Below are 18,356 nucleotides of genomic sequence, written 5' to 3' on the forward strand. Positions count from 1 at the left end.
TCCACAATCTAAACTTACGTGTGAAATTATCGGTCCCCATTCCCCTTGGCACCAAGATATATATAATTACTTACAATCCCAAACCTTACCTCCCAACTTGTCAAATAATCAATGTTGGTCCTTTGTTCGCTAAACCTCTAGATATGTTATCATCAATGAAACCCTCTATCGTCGCTCTTTTGACCAAACCCTCCACAGGTGTGTTGATTTTGAAGAAGCACAAACTGCTTTACTAGAGGTTAGCAATGGCATTTGTCAGGTCATTTCAATGGTTTAAGTCTAGCAAATAAATTAACAAGGGTTGGATACTCCTAGCCTACAATGGAACAAGAGGTCCACAACTTTACAAGTGTTACAAGAGTCAAATGCATAAAGACCCGATTCATGCACCAACGCAAGAACTCCAACCGATAATATATTTGTGGTCATTTTCTCAATGGGGACTCGACCTCATAGGCAAGATCCATTCTACCTACGCCAATGGTCGTAAATTCATAATCGTTGCCACAAAATACTTCACCGAATGGATTGAAGCCATTCCCATGAGTTACATCACTGATACACGTATTTCTGAATTCATACTGAATTATATCATATGTTGATATGGAGTCCCTTTGGCTATTGTCATTGATAATGGTTGTCCCTTCAAAAACCAGGACGTTAGGGAGCTCTATAAGAAGTTTCATATCCAGCACTGCTTTTCCTATCCCTACTATCGACACAGTAATGGTCAACCTAAGGTGTCTAACAAAACCATCATAAAAAAACTCAAGACTGTTAATGAAGTTGGTCGTGATTGGCATGTGCAACTCAACTCTTCTTTATGGGCATACCAAACCAGCATCCACACAACTACAGGTGCTACCCCTTATTCCCTACTCTATGATACTGAAGCAACACTTCCTATCAAGGTCGAGATCCCCTCATTGAGAGTATCTTTGTGCCATATCATTGATGATGAAGAATACAGAGTATCTAGGCTACATGAGCTAGAAGCATTGAATGAGCGACCCCAAACAACCCTAGTCCATCTACAAGCATATCAGAATGGATTGAAACATCCCTCATTTGCAATATACAAACCCAACATTTCAGAATGGATTGAAACATTCCTCATTTGCAATGTTTGTTTTTCTGCAATGGGATCGTATTATCGCTCTAACCTCATATGTCACAACGCAATGTATCCACTTGCCATATTAAATAAAGCTCTCATTTACTAAAGGTGCACTTATGAAAGAAAGGATTCATCACTAGTAGCATTTCTCCATCTAATTTTTGCCTTTTACTAACATTTCTTCCGTCAATCCATGAGTCCTCTTCATTTCGTTCTCTGGTATTTAAACACAAGGAATATCTTGCATTCACCACATGTTAGTCTGCATGCATATCATAATAATTTGTAAATCCTCCCATCCTACACATATATGTTAGTATCCTCACATCACATCATAGCATAGCAGCAGAATTCATATATTACATAGCTTCAAATGCATACATCACAATAATAACATCATGGCATCTTGAGGGCATCATCATCAACATCATATAGAACATAAGCAAATCAAAACATCTTATATAGCATAAACATCATGAAGTCTCATATGAAATCTACATCTCATATACATATCATAAATAGTATCATAGTACAAAAATTTGAGTCTCTATGTCACATAAAGCTTGCAAGCTTAGTACAACCTCAAAAAGTGTACAAAAATGTGTATATCGCTATTTGTAAGAGAGTCACAAGGTTCTCCCTCAAGCTTCATGTCCCTGGTCCTCTCCTAAGGATGAAGCTCTTCTTGTCAACAATTCTAATTGTCCTAATGGCCTCGATGACCCAATAACTCTTGCATTGCTCTCTCTCCTTTGAGAATGTGTCCTACTATGTGATCTACTTTCAACCTAACGTGTTGCATATCATGGTGTTCTTTGCTTTGTTGGAACCAAGCCCTCATATAAATCCCTCCAATATCTGATCTCTTGTCCATACTACATCATCCAATCAAAAGCATCCCAAATATTAAGATCATGTACAACATCAAGGAACTCTTAGACTCTCTCGTCTGCCCTCTGTGCCTGAGACAATGTTGTGTCTTGTGAAGCTACCAATGAAGCTATATTTGCCGCATACTTATCCCTCTCTGCCACATACCTATCCTTCTCTAATAATAGTCTATCTCTCTTTGCACTCAACTGATCTCTCCACTCTTAGTCTCTCCATGCCTACAATCGGTAGTGCTCTCTCAGCATCCCAAGCTATCATGTCAACTTGAAGAGATGCTATCTGTCTCTCTAACAATGAGATGTGCTCTCTCTGATACCTCACCTCAACCCTAACAACCCCATCATCTAGAATAGACTCAACCTTGTCACCCTCAGCAACGTCCTACATAGGCTCATCCTATGGAACCTATAGGTCATCGGCCTAATCCATCGTCATGGCATACTAATCACCTAACTACTCATCCTCATGATCTCCATCCTTCACATCGTCCTCATCCAACTCCTCATCTAACTTTGCCTTCTCATCCTCATCCTCCTCTAACTCCTCTGTCTCATCATCATGCCCCCTCCTATGTCGTCGTGGTTCTCTCCTCAGAACTAGAATATCTAGATCTATCAAAGGGAGTGGCTTGTGCTCTATTGTTGCCATACCTGTGTCTATAACATCCGATCTGGAAACCCATTGTCTTGATTGTAACTGCTTGAACTCAGTATAAGCTACATGTGTTCTAATCACTAGTTCCCAATCTCCAACCTCTGTTTTGGATCGTGCATAATATGCCATACCTATAGGAACATCAAACTGCCTCTGTACCATCTTTGGTAGTTGAACCTCGATAATACTCTCTCATAATGGTTTGACCTATCAGATGCCTCTCATGTCTACAATGAGGAAGATGATCCTCATCATCTGGTCAACTCGGGCAATCCTTGTACAATCTCCATGTAAAATCCCAAAGGCAATCTAGTTGATGTATCATATACAATGTATGACCCAATGGTCCCTGTGATAGTGCCCCATCATAACAATACATATAAGGTAGTCCTGGCCACACCAGTCTATCTGATATAGGTCTGCACACTGTCATGTGCTCAAAATCCCACACATGTAATAAAGGTCAACACATAGCTAATACTAAAAGTTCATTTGTATAACACGTGGTGTAGATGAAAGTATAACATCCCAAGCATGCATGGTACCCGCACAAACATTGCCCCCTCCATCACCATGCGCTTCAAGACTCGACCCCATCCAATAGGGAATCTATGCCCTCTCCTATCTAGTGCTACCAATCCCACTATCATTGCACTGATGATAGTCACGAACCTCAAGTGCTAAGCCCCCATAGTCTCCCATCTAATCTGATAGTCAACAATGCATAGCTCATCATCAACCACCTCAAACATCCAACTCAAAGCCTCTCTCCCAGTCGCGGACTCATATATACCTAACTCACCATGGATAAGAATCCTCAGTATACGCTACATGTCCTCCACTGTGAGAGTCGTCTCTCCCATTGGCAGATGAAATGAATGTCTCATATTGCCACTGCTATGCTAATGTAGTGATAACTGCCTTATTTGCACTTATCTCAGGCATGAACATGATATGATGTAATCCTAAATGTAGCAAGCAATCTCTCTCTCGTATCCTCAGTTGATGACATAGTGACATGCATGTAGGTCAACTCTCACGAGTCTGTAAAGTCGGAAGATCAACCTACAAGACAATGGGGTAAACATTTTGTTAACCCTAACCTCATCCGTCATGACCTCTTACCCAGGCAATTATGTGCACTCATTTGGAAACCCTAACTTGGAACCCCAATCTAATCCCCTAATCGAGCACATGACCATCAACCCTAGTCAAACCGTAGGTCAATCCATTCCTCATCTTAGAAAAACCCTAACCCTAATCACTATGCATGTTGACTTACTCAATTGCGCAAGAGAACCTAATCAACTACGCAATTCTGGCTTCCAACTATGCAGTTGCAGCTCCCAATTATGCAATTTGGTCCCTCAACAATGCACAAAACGCACCCTAATGAGCAACTTTGATCCTAGACCTCCCAACAAGCATCAAAAACAAAGAAATATAACCTAGAAAAGCCTGTTGAAATTTAAAAAAAATTGACAAGTGGGACTCAGAGTACCACACATCCTCATCATGATGATTCTCCCTCAAAATTCGCACCATCTTTGACTAATCCTCCCTACTCCAGAGCTACAATTCTTCCAATGGAAGAGTGAAAATGAGCTCTTTTCACCCTCCCACCCCCTTTCTACCCTTCTTAACTACCGAGATGGATGTGTGCACACTCTAATTTGTCTTGGTCATGGTCTTTTTGACCTTCCAGAGCATGTATCTTTTGTTTTTAAACTCTGATTTCACTTCCGCTCATGGATTTGGAATCCTAGTATCATTATCGACAAATTAACCTTTTTTCCAAAAACAATTTGATCAATTTCTTCAGGGGGCACCCATATACCCTATCAAACCTGGGGCATGTTTTAATGTGATTTCTTCTCGAGTTTCTTTCAAACAATGCTCTAAATCGCATTGTCTCAAACAAGGGCAAAATGTACAAGCTAAAAATTGATCAGCGAAAATTGGCCAATGTCTGCATTCTTTGTTTTTCAAGTAATTACGTGCAGTCTTTAGTATTTGTCGATCATGTCTCGTTTCTCTCTTCCCATTTTTTTTTCTAGTTGATATCATTTTCTCCCCATTTCAATTTTATGATATCAATTTATCATAAAATTCATCCCATTGATGTCATTTCATCCTCATTATGATCCTATGACATCAATTCATCCCAAAACCTATCATGATAAGGTCAATTTGGTCCCATTTTGATCTTGTCATTTCCCCTTTCCCATTTTTTGTCCAGATCACATCATTTTCTCCCACTTTCGAGTTTATGACATCATTTTGGCCTCTTTTCATGTCCCATGGCTTTACATCGGTCCCATTTCAGCCCTTTGACCCGTATTGACCCGATTTGCCTGCTTTTACCCGGCTTGACCTCATTTTCCCATTTTGATCCAATTATTCCGTTTTTTTGCCCAAACCTTCCCAATTCTTCGCAGTTTCACCCAATTTGACCTAATTTGACTTAACTTGACCAAATAAAGGCCTCTAGAAGTCGGTTTGACTTTTGGGCCTTGTTAAGTTTAATTAATTAATTAAACCCCCTTTCTTACTAACAATTCTTCTAAAGAAATAAATAAATTTATATATTTATATATTTGTCACTTTGTCCATTAATTAAATAAATTCATTTTATTTGATTGATTAACCCATAAACGTGAATAATAAATTATATTTATTAATTTATTGTATTTATCTTCTTCCAAAATAAAGAATAAATAAATTTTATTTTTTAATTCATCTTTATCTATTTTTTATAATGAGATCTTTAATAAATCTTATTTATCAATTATCTCTATTTATCCTCTCATATGAGGATAATATGTGATTTTTTAAAAAGATTTAAGCCTTCATAATATCCTCTTAGTTTTCGAATTTGGGAAACTAATATCTTTCCTTATTTTTAATTGATTTTCAAAAATCAATCTTTCTAGACAATATCTCATTTAACTTAATTTTAAATTTAGAAATGAGATATGCACATTCTAATATCTGCTTTCTTCCATCTCCTTTGCTTTTTCTTCATCATCTTCATCATGTCTAACGTGATCTCAGTCGTCCTTTCCTCAAAAATCTTTTCGATCCCAATCGTCCACTGTCTCTCAAGTTTTCTATAAATTGAGACCTTGTTCTTCATTTGAATCATCTAATTTTTATGCATTGTTACTCCATCGAAATCATTTAAACTTAGAATCACGTTTTCTAGTATCCTTGATATCATCATTGCTTTCATTCATAATTGCACTAGCATATTGAGAGCTACATCAAATTAGAGGAGAAAGGAAGAACAATGGAGCCACCTTGAAGGAATGCTATGGCGATATCATTTCATTTCATTTTATGTTTTGCATTTCATTTTAATGCCTTTGCTGGTTAGATTAGGAGGTTTTAGCATAATTGTTTAAGGTTTGTGATTCGCTTTGATTGTGTTAATAATTTATTACCCGATTTTCTCGATCTACAATTATCTATACTTAGACAAACCCTACAAGATTACCAAGGAAGTAATTCAATTCTCATTCACCGGACTTTGGGTGCAATGGCAGGTACAACCAAAGAAATCTATCAAAATAATAGAGGTGACAATTGATTGGAGCTACCAAGGATGGGAGGAGCCTGAATGTGACTATAATTCACCAATCCAATAGTCAAATATGCAATGATGGGGATAGCATATAAAGTTTACTACACCAATAGAGAGGGCATGCAACTGCCACTACAATACATGTAGCATACCAAATGGTAATGGAAGGGCAGGATATTGACCTTTTGATGTCTTGCGCTAGGAATTGTTGGGCAATGCAACGTGCATCAAGCAATCACACTACAACTTCTAGTATGGAATCCTAATTATTTTCATAGCATTCTTTTTTATGCAGCAACTACTAACTTTTGCAAGGAAATCATGGGATACTACTAGGCTAGTTGTGGCACAAATCCAAGACCATGTGAAGCATTTCCAAGATGTCACCTCCTTCATAGCCACATAAAAAGGGTTCTTTAGATATTTTCAAAAGAAATTCCAAGATAGGAAGATAAATTCATATGATATGGTCAGGAAGCATATAGAAGGTATTGTTTTTCTAGTAGAAAAATATTACATCATGGAGGCAATAAAACCCTAAACCTCATGGATACCACAATTGTCGTATAAGGTAATTGACGTAGAAATAGAGCCCTACAAATATGCCTCATTCAGCCTCCCTAGTGACCCTATGATGCAGAGATATCCCACATACTAGGAATTAATGGACTCGATAAGAAAAAGAAAGACTAGAAATCATGAGAAAAAGATATAAGAGAAATTACATGCAAGATGAGGTTTTATTAAATCAAATCTAGAGCAAAGTGAATCCACTCCTAGGAGATCCAGAAGACTACAAGTGGGCACACGCTCCATATAACCTAAACAAGGGGTCCTTTAACTTAATTTTAAATTTTGAAATCAGATATGCACATTCAAAAATCTGCTTTCTTCCATCTCCTTTGCTTTATCTTCATCGTCTTCATCATGTCTAACATGATCTCAGTCGTCCTTTCCTCAAAAATCTTTTCGATCCCAATCGTCCACTGTCTCTCAAGTTTTCTGTAAATTGAGACCTCGTTCTTCATTTGAATCATCTAATTTTTATGCATTGTTACTCTATCGAAATCATTTAAACTTAGAATCACGTTTTCTAGTATCCTTGATATCATCATTGCTTTCATTCATAATTGCACTAGCATATTGAGAGCTACATCAAATTAGAGGAGAAAGGAAGAACAATGGAGCCACCTTTAAGGAATGCTATGGCGATATCATTTCATTTCATTTTATGTTTTGCAATTCATTTCAATGCCTTTGTTGGTTAGATTAGGAGGTTTTAGCATAATTGTTTAAAGGTTTGTGATTCGCTTTGATTTTGTTGATAATTTATTGCCCGATTTTCTCGATCTACAATTATCTCTACTTAGACAAACCCTACAAGATTACCAAGGAAGCAGTTCAATTCTCATTCACCAAACTTTGGGTGCAATGGCAGGTACAACCAAAGAAATCTATCAAAATAATAGAGGTGACAATTGATTGCAGCTACCAATGATGGGAAGAGCCTGAATGTGACTACAATTCACCAATTGAATAGTCAAATATGCAATGGTGGGGATAGCATATAAAGTTTACTACACCAATAGAGAGGGCATGCAACTGCCACTACAATACATGTAGCATACCAAATGGTAATGGAAGGGCAGGATATTGACCTTTTGAGGTCTTGCGCTAGGAATTGTTGGGCAATGGAGCGTGCATCAAGCAATCACACTACAACTTCTAGTATGGAATCCTAATTATTTTCATAGCATTCTATTTTATGCATCAACTACTAACTTTTGCAAGGAAAGCATGGGATACTACTAGGCTAGTTGTGGCACAAATCCAAGACCATGTGAAGCATTTCCAAGATGTCACCTCCTGCATAGCCACATAAAAAGGGTTCTTTAGATATTTTCAAAAGAAATTCCAAGATAGGAAGAGAAATTCATATGATATGGTCAGGAAGCATATAGATAGTATTGTTTTTCTAGTAGAAAAATATGACATCATGGAGGCAATAAAACCCTAAACCTCTTGGATACCACAATTGTCGTATAAGGTAATTGACGTAGAAATAGAGCCCTACAAATATGCCCCATTCAACCTCCCTAATGACCCTATGATGGAGAGACATCCCACATACTAGGAATTAATGGAATCGATAAGAAAAAGAAAGACTAAAAATCACGAGAAAAAGACATAAGAGAAATTACATGCAAGATGAGGTTTTATTATTTCAAATCTAGAGGAGCAAAGTGAATCCACTCCTAGGAGATGCAGAAGACTACAAGTGGGCACACGCTCCATATAACCTAAACAAGGGGAAAGCCGTTGGCCTAGAAAGACGACACTTCCCACTATACCTCCATGAAAAGACCCCATAGTGAAGGAGGCAATGGAGGCCTTATTGCAAATGAGTGGAGAGAAGAAATAGCAAAGAACAAAGAAGGGTCTCAAAACAAAGAAGCGTCTCTCTGCAAACTATAGAAACTAAGGCAAACGAAGAAAAAGGAGTAGAAGACACTTTTCCTTTAGAGGACCCATCACTCCCTGAAATTGTCAATTTGGTAATTGAAAATCAACTATGCATCCACCTATTTTGGACAAGCATCTTCAACGTGACATTATAGAAACAGACCAACACGATCGCCCCCAATAAATTGATCATCGAAAATGCATTGCTAAGATACATGGTGGCCTCAAATGTTTTTAGAGGATTTAATAGATAAATTCTCAAACTCCTTGGCCGGTTTACTCAAGTTGCAAGGGAGAAAGCAATAAAGGATGAAAAAAGGTTCAAATAATTAGTAATTTGAATCTTATAGACAAAAGAGCTCTAATTCAAGCAAAGATTAGACAAGAAAGAGATTATGCAAGCCATTAAGGTAGATATAAGGGAAGTCACCACAAGAGCTTATCATTAATTGCACGAAGAAAAAGCAAAACATAAAGAGCAAAATCTTCAAAATAGTCTTCTTAGCCTCCATAATCTAACACACCCTCATTCTCCACAAAATATCCTATGCAATTCATTAAGGACTTTATGGCCAAGCAAAAATAGATACAATCGGTGACCTCTCTACATCTCTTCCAGATACATTTAGTTGGATCAAGGTAGATTTAGGGGGCATCTCACTATTGTACAAATTTCAATTGGGGATATCTTGCATCAAACAACTCGAGAGGAGACCTTAAAGCAACATGTAGAAAGCTCATATCAACTACATGAAGCAAATAAAGAAAAAGTTCCCTCACATCAAAGGGGACTCATCACAACCATTGTCAGTCTAATTGAGGATATTGATGGATGAAGTAGTAAAGGAAACCACACTACAAAAGGATACCTTAAGACTAAAAAATTACTACAAAGCTTCAACAAAAATGGATGAAGAACAGAAGAAATGTGTTGTTGCCTACTCTATATTGGAAAACTAGATTAGTTTGATGAAGAATATAGAGAGGGATGTGAACAACTTATATCATTTTTTCTTGCAATGGATGAATGTGGTAGCCCTAATCAAAACCGAAATGGACCTATTGGAGCTTTAAATAATCCAAAGATCAACTAACTATGATGAACTAAATGATTTATATGCCCAAGTTCGAGTAAGCAATGAAGCATTACATGGACAATACCAATAGCCACAAGATCAAAGGGGCAAAACTCAGCACTAAATTTATTAGTTGAGAGTAGTAGTAGTCAATCTATCATTGGCCCATATTACTTGTATCCTTTAGGACACAAAACACTTAGCTCAAAAGATCCACATACCCACTACAGTTATAGAACTAGAAAATATACGAATGAAGATATAAGTCCACATACAACAACTATAGTTAGCAAAATCTCGGTGGCACATCAATTTTGAGAGTCTTAAGGAGATATATAAGGATATCTTTTTGGTAATTGTAGCATTAACTTGAGCATAAGTCGAGCCTTGAAGAGGGATGATGTTGGCAAGAAAGGAGTAGACAAACAAAGTTCCAAAAAACATATTGCATCTTGTTGCATCAAGCCCATGGAATCTAGGATTTGGAACATAGCATGTATAGTAGGAATACTAGGTATTGGTCACATCCCATCTCCTAGATATAAATATATTGTAAAATGTAATTACTAGGAGGAGAGAGAGATATAGAAGGATATAATATAGAGAAAGGGATGTAATAGAAGATTTAATATAAATGTATAAAAGAATATAAGAATTATAAGGATATATATGATGTATTGAATGAATATAAATGATACAAATTATTTTGGGTTCCAAAATGATGTGTTATGTATGTTCTTGATATTTTGTTAAGTATACAATAGCATGTCCAGATCTAATTCCTTGTTCCACCAATAGTTTTAAGTTCGTGGTATAAAACTATAATACTAAGAAAGTCATTCTCAAAACTACAATCTATCCTCCAAATTTCTTGGTAAAAAGGTATACATAATGATTATTCTCATCTCAACCCCCACCATATGGTGATTAATGTGGGCTTGGCAAGGAATCTTCAAATTGAGTGGGATTGAGCTCACTTCCAACACAATCTACCACTCATAGGCAGATGGGCAAATAGAGATATTGAACAAATGGGTTGAGAGGTATCTCAAAAATTACATTTCAAGACAGAAAAGAGCATTGGTGAAATGGTTGCAACTCAGAGAATATTGTTACAATTCTAGATCCCAAATGCTAGTTTTCCCACCTAGGATTCAACCACAAGTTGAAAATGAGTCCCCAGATTTGCAAAATCAGTTCATGCAGCACTAGACAGATGGAGGTCCAAAATAGCAAGTTACCATATCACTTAGAGACTATATTAACCTCAAAATGAAGCATAGACCTTGTGTTGGTGGAAGAACATATAACTATGACTCGCAAATAAAAGGTTGGAAAACTAACCCTTCCTTACTATGATGGATCAAGGAAGACTTCAACAAGAGCTAGGGTGCAGAAAGTAGATACTTATTTTTAGCTCAATTGCATGCCAAAAGAAGCAATCAAGCATGTTGTTATACACCTGGATGGTATTGGACATGAGTGGTGAGATCGTGGTACCATGGGATGATCATTATGTATCATGATTAGATCACCTCTTATGCTGAGTTTATAGAGAGGTTTATTGAGAGATTTGACAAGAAAAAACCAAAGTGGACCTTCAAAGAGTTGACTTGGTTGAAACAGTGGGGTTCCTAGATACTTATGTTGCTGTTTTTTAGAGACTTTCAGTGTGGTCACTAATATTTCAAAGAGAAGGCTAATGGTTCTATTCATGGATGGCCTTAGATATCCTTTGAGCGGTTGGATTAAGGCACTAAATCCACCTACTTTGCAAGAAGCCACAGAGAAGGCTAAACACATAGAGGCTTCTACTTCTAGGAGCAAATTTTAGCCTAAGGGATTCTATCACAAGAAGGACCAAGATACGACGCATTTTAATAGGGAATCCAATCAATCACAAAATAAATCTAACGGGTTAGACAATGAGCAATGGAATGATCCTTGAAGGAAAAAAATGTGCTTTCATTACAGGGAGCTTTGGGACCCATCCCACAAATGTAAAGTAAAGGCTAAAACAAAGCAATTAGAGTACTCTTCAGCAAAGAATCAACATCAGAAAAATTAGATCAATGACCTGATTTAGAGAGCAGTGAAAAGGAAAGCTAATCAAATTAAGAGCAAAGAATTGGTAGTACCATTGTGCAACTCTCTAATGCCCAAAAAGAAGTAACATTAAAGGGCTAGAGATGTACTACAGGGGGAGAAAATAATAACACTTATTGATATAGGTGCCACTCATAATTTTATTGATGAGGACTTTGTGGCTACGAGAGGACTTCAAACTGAAGGACATAACGGCTTCAAGGTGATAGTAGCTTATGGATATAAGCTCTTTTATAGGGGACACTAATGTGGTTTAGGGATGCCCCGGATGCTATCTCTTGTGGAGTTCTTCAATTTGCAGAAAATGGAGATGAAGTTCAAATCAAACGGAAGAAAATAGTGCTCAAAGGGTTAATAGATGGGGGTCCCTAAGTTGTATCCATCAAAAGGATGGAGCGTTTGATTAGACATGATCTAGTGTAATGGGCAGACGAGTGTCCTATAATGCCTATAGTTGCGAATCATCAAAAGAACAATTACCATCAAGACATCTAAAAGTTGCTAACAAAGCATAGGAACTTGAGAGAGGGATAGAGCATGTAATAGAGCTAGAGGAGGGTGCCAAGCCAGTGAGTTACTAGAAATGGGGCATATTAGACCCCACAAGAGCGTTTTTGCTTCAACAATGGTTTTGGTGAAGGATGGGACAGCATGGATGTCCAAGATTGATGAGTTGAAAGATGAGTTGAAGGATGGATGTTATTTTTTGAAGATTGATTTGAGATTAGGCTACTATCAGATGAAGATGAGGAAGGAGGATATAAGAAAGACAGCTTTTAAATGCCACAATGGATACTTTGAGTTTTTGGTGATACCTTTCGGGTTGACTAATGTACAAGCCACTTTCTAGTCATGCATGAATTGAATTTCATTAGTCTCCCAAATGGAATGAAACACTAAGTAACTCAGATCACAAAATAGACATCCAAGTATAATGGCTAGTGGTTAATGGATAAAAGTCTAAAACTGTGTATTTTACCTCCGAGTTGTAAAGGAGGATGCATATTAAAAATAGAGAGATCGGAAATAAGCAGTGTTCCACGGGGACGCATCCCCCCCCCCCTTTTTGGGCGCGTCCCCCCGTCAGAAACGTCCCGGGGACGGGGACGCGACATCCCCCGCCGTCCCGCCACCGCCACCCAAGCGCTGCCGGGACGTGTCTCCCAAGGAGACGTGGAGACGTGGAGACGTCTCCTTGGGAGACGTCTGGGCGTCTCCCAGAGAGACATAGCGACGCCTCCACGTTTCCTTGGGAGACGTTTGGGCGTCTACCCGTCCTTCAAGAGACGTGCAGACGTCTCTCCAAAGACGGGGAGATGCCCAGACGTCTCCTGTCGCCCCCACTTATATGCAATGTTTAAAATTTAAATTTAAAAAAAAAGTGAGTTTTTAAGTTTTTTGAGGGTTAAGGGGTAACTCTAATTGGACGTGGGCCAATAGAAAAATAACACCCGACGCCTTCAGAAAATAATAAAAATATTTTTGGCCTCGCGGGGCACTGCCCCTCGACCCCGCCCTGTATCACGACAGGGAACGCGCAAGGGGCGCTGCCCCTTGACCCCACAAGGAGCGATGCCCCTTGACTCCAACTTGGGGGCACTGCCCTCAAACCCCCATTGAAAAATATAGGGAGAAACTGGGCCGATAGAAGTAGGAAAAATCTAACCTCCGAGTTTGATTAGGCTCCATATAACAACACAACTTAGAAATCTTGGTATTTAGATTTAGTATTTCAAATTTCCTATAGTCTCATTTGAAATGTAATTCTTACACTGTAATACTATCATACATCTTTTCAAAACTAGTTTTTCAAGTACTATATGTATATGTATAAGTATATGAGCACCACCACCCCGCCGCCGTCCCCAAATTTAGGCCCTTGGTCCCCCCGTCCCCGAAACGCGTCCCCCCCGTCCCCCCGTCCCCAACGCCCGTGGAACACTGGAAATAAGACAGTACTAAATAGATCAGATACTGTTAAGTGCATGAATATCACTGTACAATGTACAAAACTAAATTGAATTATGAAAAAACTTGCTAGAACAGGGTTATGGTTTAGAAGCATTGCAAATTAAGCAAGTGCAGATTTTGTAGGAAGAAAAATAATATAATATATTTACTCTGATCAAATGCCAAATTACACTTGAAGGATTGCACCAAAGCCATGTCCACTAAAAATGAGCCATGCAAACATGTCCAAAGGCATATGAAGACCATTTCATCATAGAAACCAGTTGTATGTATTAAGATTTAAAAGTGGGTATTACAATTTTATTTGATTATACAGTTATATTGAAAATTGAAAATACATTAGAAAGCAGTAAAACACAGGTTAGGATCCATTTCCTGTGTCCCCTACATTCTCGAGATGTGTTCCCCACGTGCTCCACATCTTGCTAACTGGAGAACACACAAAAAATGTGTCAGGTACATGTCGAGTATCTGTCACCACTCAAGTACATCCAAACTACCCGAAACCAAAAAGGAGAGATTGGAACATCCTACACTGTTGTAGTTTATAAGAAATCAAGACAAAGGATCCCCATATAAAATTGTAATTTGAGGGAACATTCTTCATTTTTTGTGTCAATCTGACTCCAAATTGATGGTTTTTGGCTGATATTGAACAAAAGTATCCCATATAATAAATGTTTTCACATATAATGTCCACATTCCCAGTTTTCAAAGTAACTTTTGTCAAAAAACAATTTATGGTTACAAAAGGACAAACACTGTCCTAATATTCGTTGTATTAATTTGTCCTGATAAATGAGGGACAAACATTGTCCTAATATTTGTGTTTAAATTTGTCCCAACACAAAATGGAAGAGAAGATCCATTGTAAAAATAAAAAATTAAACCTTAGAAGATTAATTTATGGATAAACTTAAAATCTTTACATGTACATTGCTTACTTTTGCAAATTTAAACATGTAATAGATAATAAACTAATTTGCAACATTAATTTTTGGTTCTTGGCTGTGAACACAAGACTTAAACAATTCTTCCACGCAATTGATAGAACTTATAACTTCATGGACAAGTTAACTTATCATAACACAACACACAAACTTTCTAGTCAAATCGCAGACACAAGAAAGCACGTGTACACAAGTGTTGAATCAAAGATTTTGATAATATACACAAGATAAAAGATGTCATAAATCAAATACCCAAATGTTGTATACAAAGCTACAAGCATCTAAATTAACAACAATTGTAATACAAAGCCCGCAATAATTGGCTATCTGTATTCAATCAATGAAGCCCTTTGCAAAAACAATTAAATGAATATCACAAAATTGCATGACATAAAAATCTGATCACACTTAATATCTGTCCTTGTGGATTTTAGGCAACGATGGAGTCGCAATGGAAGGGTTGGTCTAGAGGAAGAGTTCCATGGCTTGGCCAGTCAAAAGAAAAAAGGATTGTGTAGCCTGGTGCAGGTGAATGGTGGAAGGCTAGTGTCAGAAGAGTAGGTAACAGTTAGCAAGAATAGGTCAACAGCAGTTTCAGGTGAACTTTCAAAACAAATGTAGGTGGGAAACCTTCCCAAAGCATGGCTGATAACCATCTTGGTTCCAGAAGGTGACCTCTAGAGCTAGTGCAGTCCCTTTGCGAAAAGGAGGGAATCAGTTTTTCATTTCTCTGATTTGGTTGAACCATCATTGGCTTTTGAAATCTACTATTCTCTTGGTTGTATTTTACTACTTTCCACTATGTTTGAATGTTTCGGTGGGCTTGAGTCCTCTTCATAGTCTGTTTAGGTTTGAATTCATCTGACTGTAGAATAAAGATTAGCTTGATGCCATAACCCGATGGTGATGGAGTGTCCAAAGTCTTCAAGTTCTACAATGTTTATGTTAGCCCAAAAAATCTAGTTTGTTAAAAACCACATCTTCACCTAGAATAAGGTCTTTGGGAATATTTTTGTAGCTAGCATGGCTATTGAGTAGAATCAAGCTAAGGTTATCCTATTATTTCAATTCTAGGTACTTATAGATACATTTGTGGAGGAAGAATCTTGGTTGCTCGCCCTCCAAGAGCAAGAGCAGATGAAGGAGAATATTTTTTGGAAGCAGAAATCTAGGGATTATTAGACCCTAGATGGTGACAAGAACTCTAAATATTTTTACTCAGTCACAATGGTGAAGCACTACTGATGCCTCAATAGCTCTCTTGGAATCACCCAATGAGATTACTTTAAAAGATATCAAATACTTTGACAAGTTGTTTGTTGATCAGCAGGTTTATCAAGAAGCTTCAACTAGGCTTCTTGGTCGTATTCCTCAACTTATTGATGAGTTGGAGATTTCCTGGTTAGTGGGTCCCTTTTCTAATGAGGAGATTCGTAGGATTGTCTTTGCTCTCAAAGGCAACAAGGCTTCTGGCTTTAGTTGCCTTCACGCAGACTTTTAACAATTCTTATGGGATCTTCTAAGGAAAGATGTTACAACAATTGTCAATGAATGCCTTAAACATGGTGAAGGTTTCAGGGATTTCAAATGTACATTGATGTTTTTGTTTCTTAAAAATCCCAATCCTCCTCCTTTTGCTGATTTCAAAACAATCACCCTTTTTTATCCCCTTAACAAGATTATCTCCAAGGCTATTTCTAGAAAGCTATAAACCTCTCTCCCAGGGATTATTTATGAGGAACAAAGTAGCTTTGTTGAGGGAAGGCAAATTTTGGATGGCATTATTGTTACTCATGAGGTCATCCATTCTCTTAATAAGTACAAACTTAAAGGACTGACTATTAAGCTAAGCATTGAGAAAGCCTATGACTGTGTATGCTGGAAGTTTCTTGCAATAGTCTTGAGATCTTTTGGCTTCTCATAAAAAAGAAATCACTATTTGAGACTTTTCAATACAATTTTCAAAATTAAACAAAATGAAACATAAGAGAAACAACTAGCAAAGCATACACACAATATATCTCATGGAAAACCCTTTCGGATAAAAAACCACGGCATTAAGAGGCTCTTATTAATCTCAAACAAATGGGCACCAACCCAATTATACAAAAGTGAGCTTCAACTCACAAAGGGCACCAACCCTTTCAAAATACCAACTTCTCAAATCTGAAGCACCAACTTAAACCTTTCAAAATCTGAAGCACCAACTTCAACTTTTGTAAACATTTCTTAACTCTAGCTGATTGACACTGCTCAGAAGTAAATAATTGAACACTCCACTACAACGTGAAACAAAATTTCTTCAATGACTGATATGAAACTCCTCAGAAGTATATCATTGCCTTGTCCATTATTTTCTCATAAACTATTTCAGAAAGAACACTCCACACACTATATCATGGGCCTGCACATATCTAATCAGCACTCAAAATATTCCAGAATCATACCCATAGTTACTTACTTTTCATGTCCATTCTCTTTTTCTTTATAAAAACAAAAAGAATTTTCACGGCTTCTATAAATTTTCGATCAGAAAAAATTTCTCACTTTCACACCCCAACATACACCAAACAAAATATGAAAGCTCCTCAACACACAAACACAACTTCCACTTTGTCATTACAAGTCAACTCTTCTTCAAATAGTAAATCTGTAAACCCATATTTTTAAAAAAATACTCCCATAAAGCACGAGCTCTGCAATAACGTCTTCCATGAACTCTTCAAATCATTGCCAGCCATGTCTAGAAATAAAACTGCCCCCATGCACTACTCAGAAAATGTATTTCGAAAAAGTATTTCCAATGTTCAATAAAGAGAACTGCACCTTCTGACACAACTCTGAACACGTCAAAAATAAAACTGACAACCAAAAAACTTAACACCTGGTTCAGCCAAAGATAAAAACTCAAACACATACCTTTTTTGAAACGGAGGCACATTACTTCTTTCCCGGCAAATTCCTATCTCCCAATTTATTATTTCTCAGTCGTTTTTAATATACTTACGTCTCCAAAAATATAAAGCAAGATTTACTGCTCAAGAAAGTCATTGCTCCAGGAATAGTCAACAAATAAAACCATAGCCTATAAAAAGCATAAAGACATTAATCACCAAAAAACACGTATTGAAAATCTGAAATGAATATTGACATCAGACCACCGAAGGTTTGAAAAATCAAATAATGATGCGTCAAAAATGACTCGGCACATAAATCTGACATAGCAGCTGACACATTTGACGAGTAGACACTCACGCTGCTGATGCAGACACACACCCTGCTCAATTAGACACCCAAGCAGCTCCAGCAAGCAGACAAGCGCCTCAACCAGGTAACCAACCAGCTCAAGCTGCTCAACCAGGAACACAAGCAGCTCAATCAAAAAGCAAACAACTCAATTTGACCAAAATGCATAATCAGCATCTTTACAAGCTCAAACAACCCTATGACATCAATTGACAAAAATTCCAACATAGGTGGTGTGTTGTCAAACGTTTGCATGACACCCTCGATTCCATTGGTTGCTTATGGGCAGTTTGTAGATG

General features: G+C 37.6%; 1 protein-coding gene across 7 annotated transcripts in view; it reads right to left on the bottom strand.

Moving 5' to 3' along the window:
• LOC131045101 (uncharacterized) overlaps positions 1-18,356 on the bottom strand; it is a 197,239-nt gene that overhangs the window by 25,883 nt on the left and 153,000 nt on the right. For 4 of the 7 annotated variants that reach the window (XR_009105767.2, XR_009105764.2, XR_009105763.2 and 1 more), the window contains one exon: positions 14,084-14,290. The exons of 1 other annotated variant lie outside the window; for it this stretch is intronic. The gene's annotated coding sequence lies outside the window, so the exon portion shown is untranslated. Of the gene's footprint in view, positions 1-14,083; positions 14,291-18,356 lie in introns of those variants that run through there. 2 more of the 7 variants (XR_009105765.2, XM_057978632.2) reach the window with 1 other exon arrangement.

The sequence above is a fragment of the Cryptomeria japonica genome, chromosome 3 (assembly GCF_030272615.1).
Source record: "Cryptomeria japonica chromosome 3, Sugi_1.0, whole genome shotgun sequence".
NCBI classification, from domain to species: domain Eukaryota; kingdom Viridiplantae; phylum Streptophyta; class Pinopsida; order Cupressales; family Cupressaceae; genus Cryptomeria; species Cryptomeria japonica.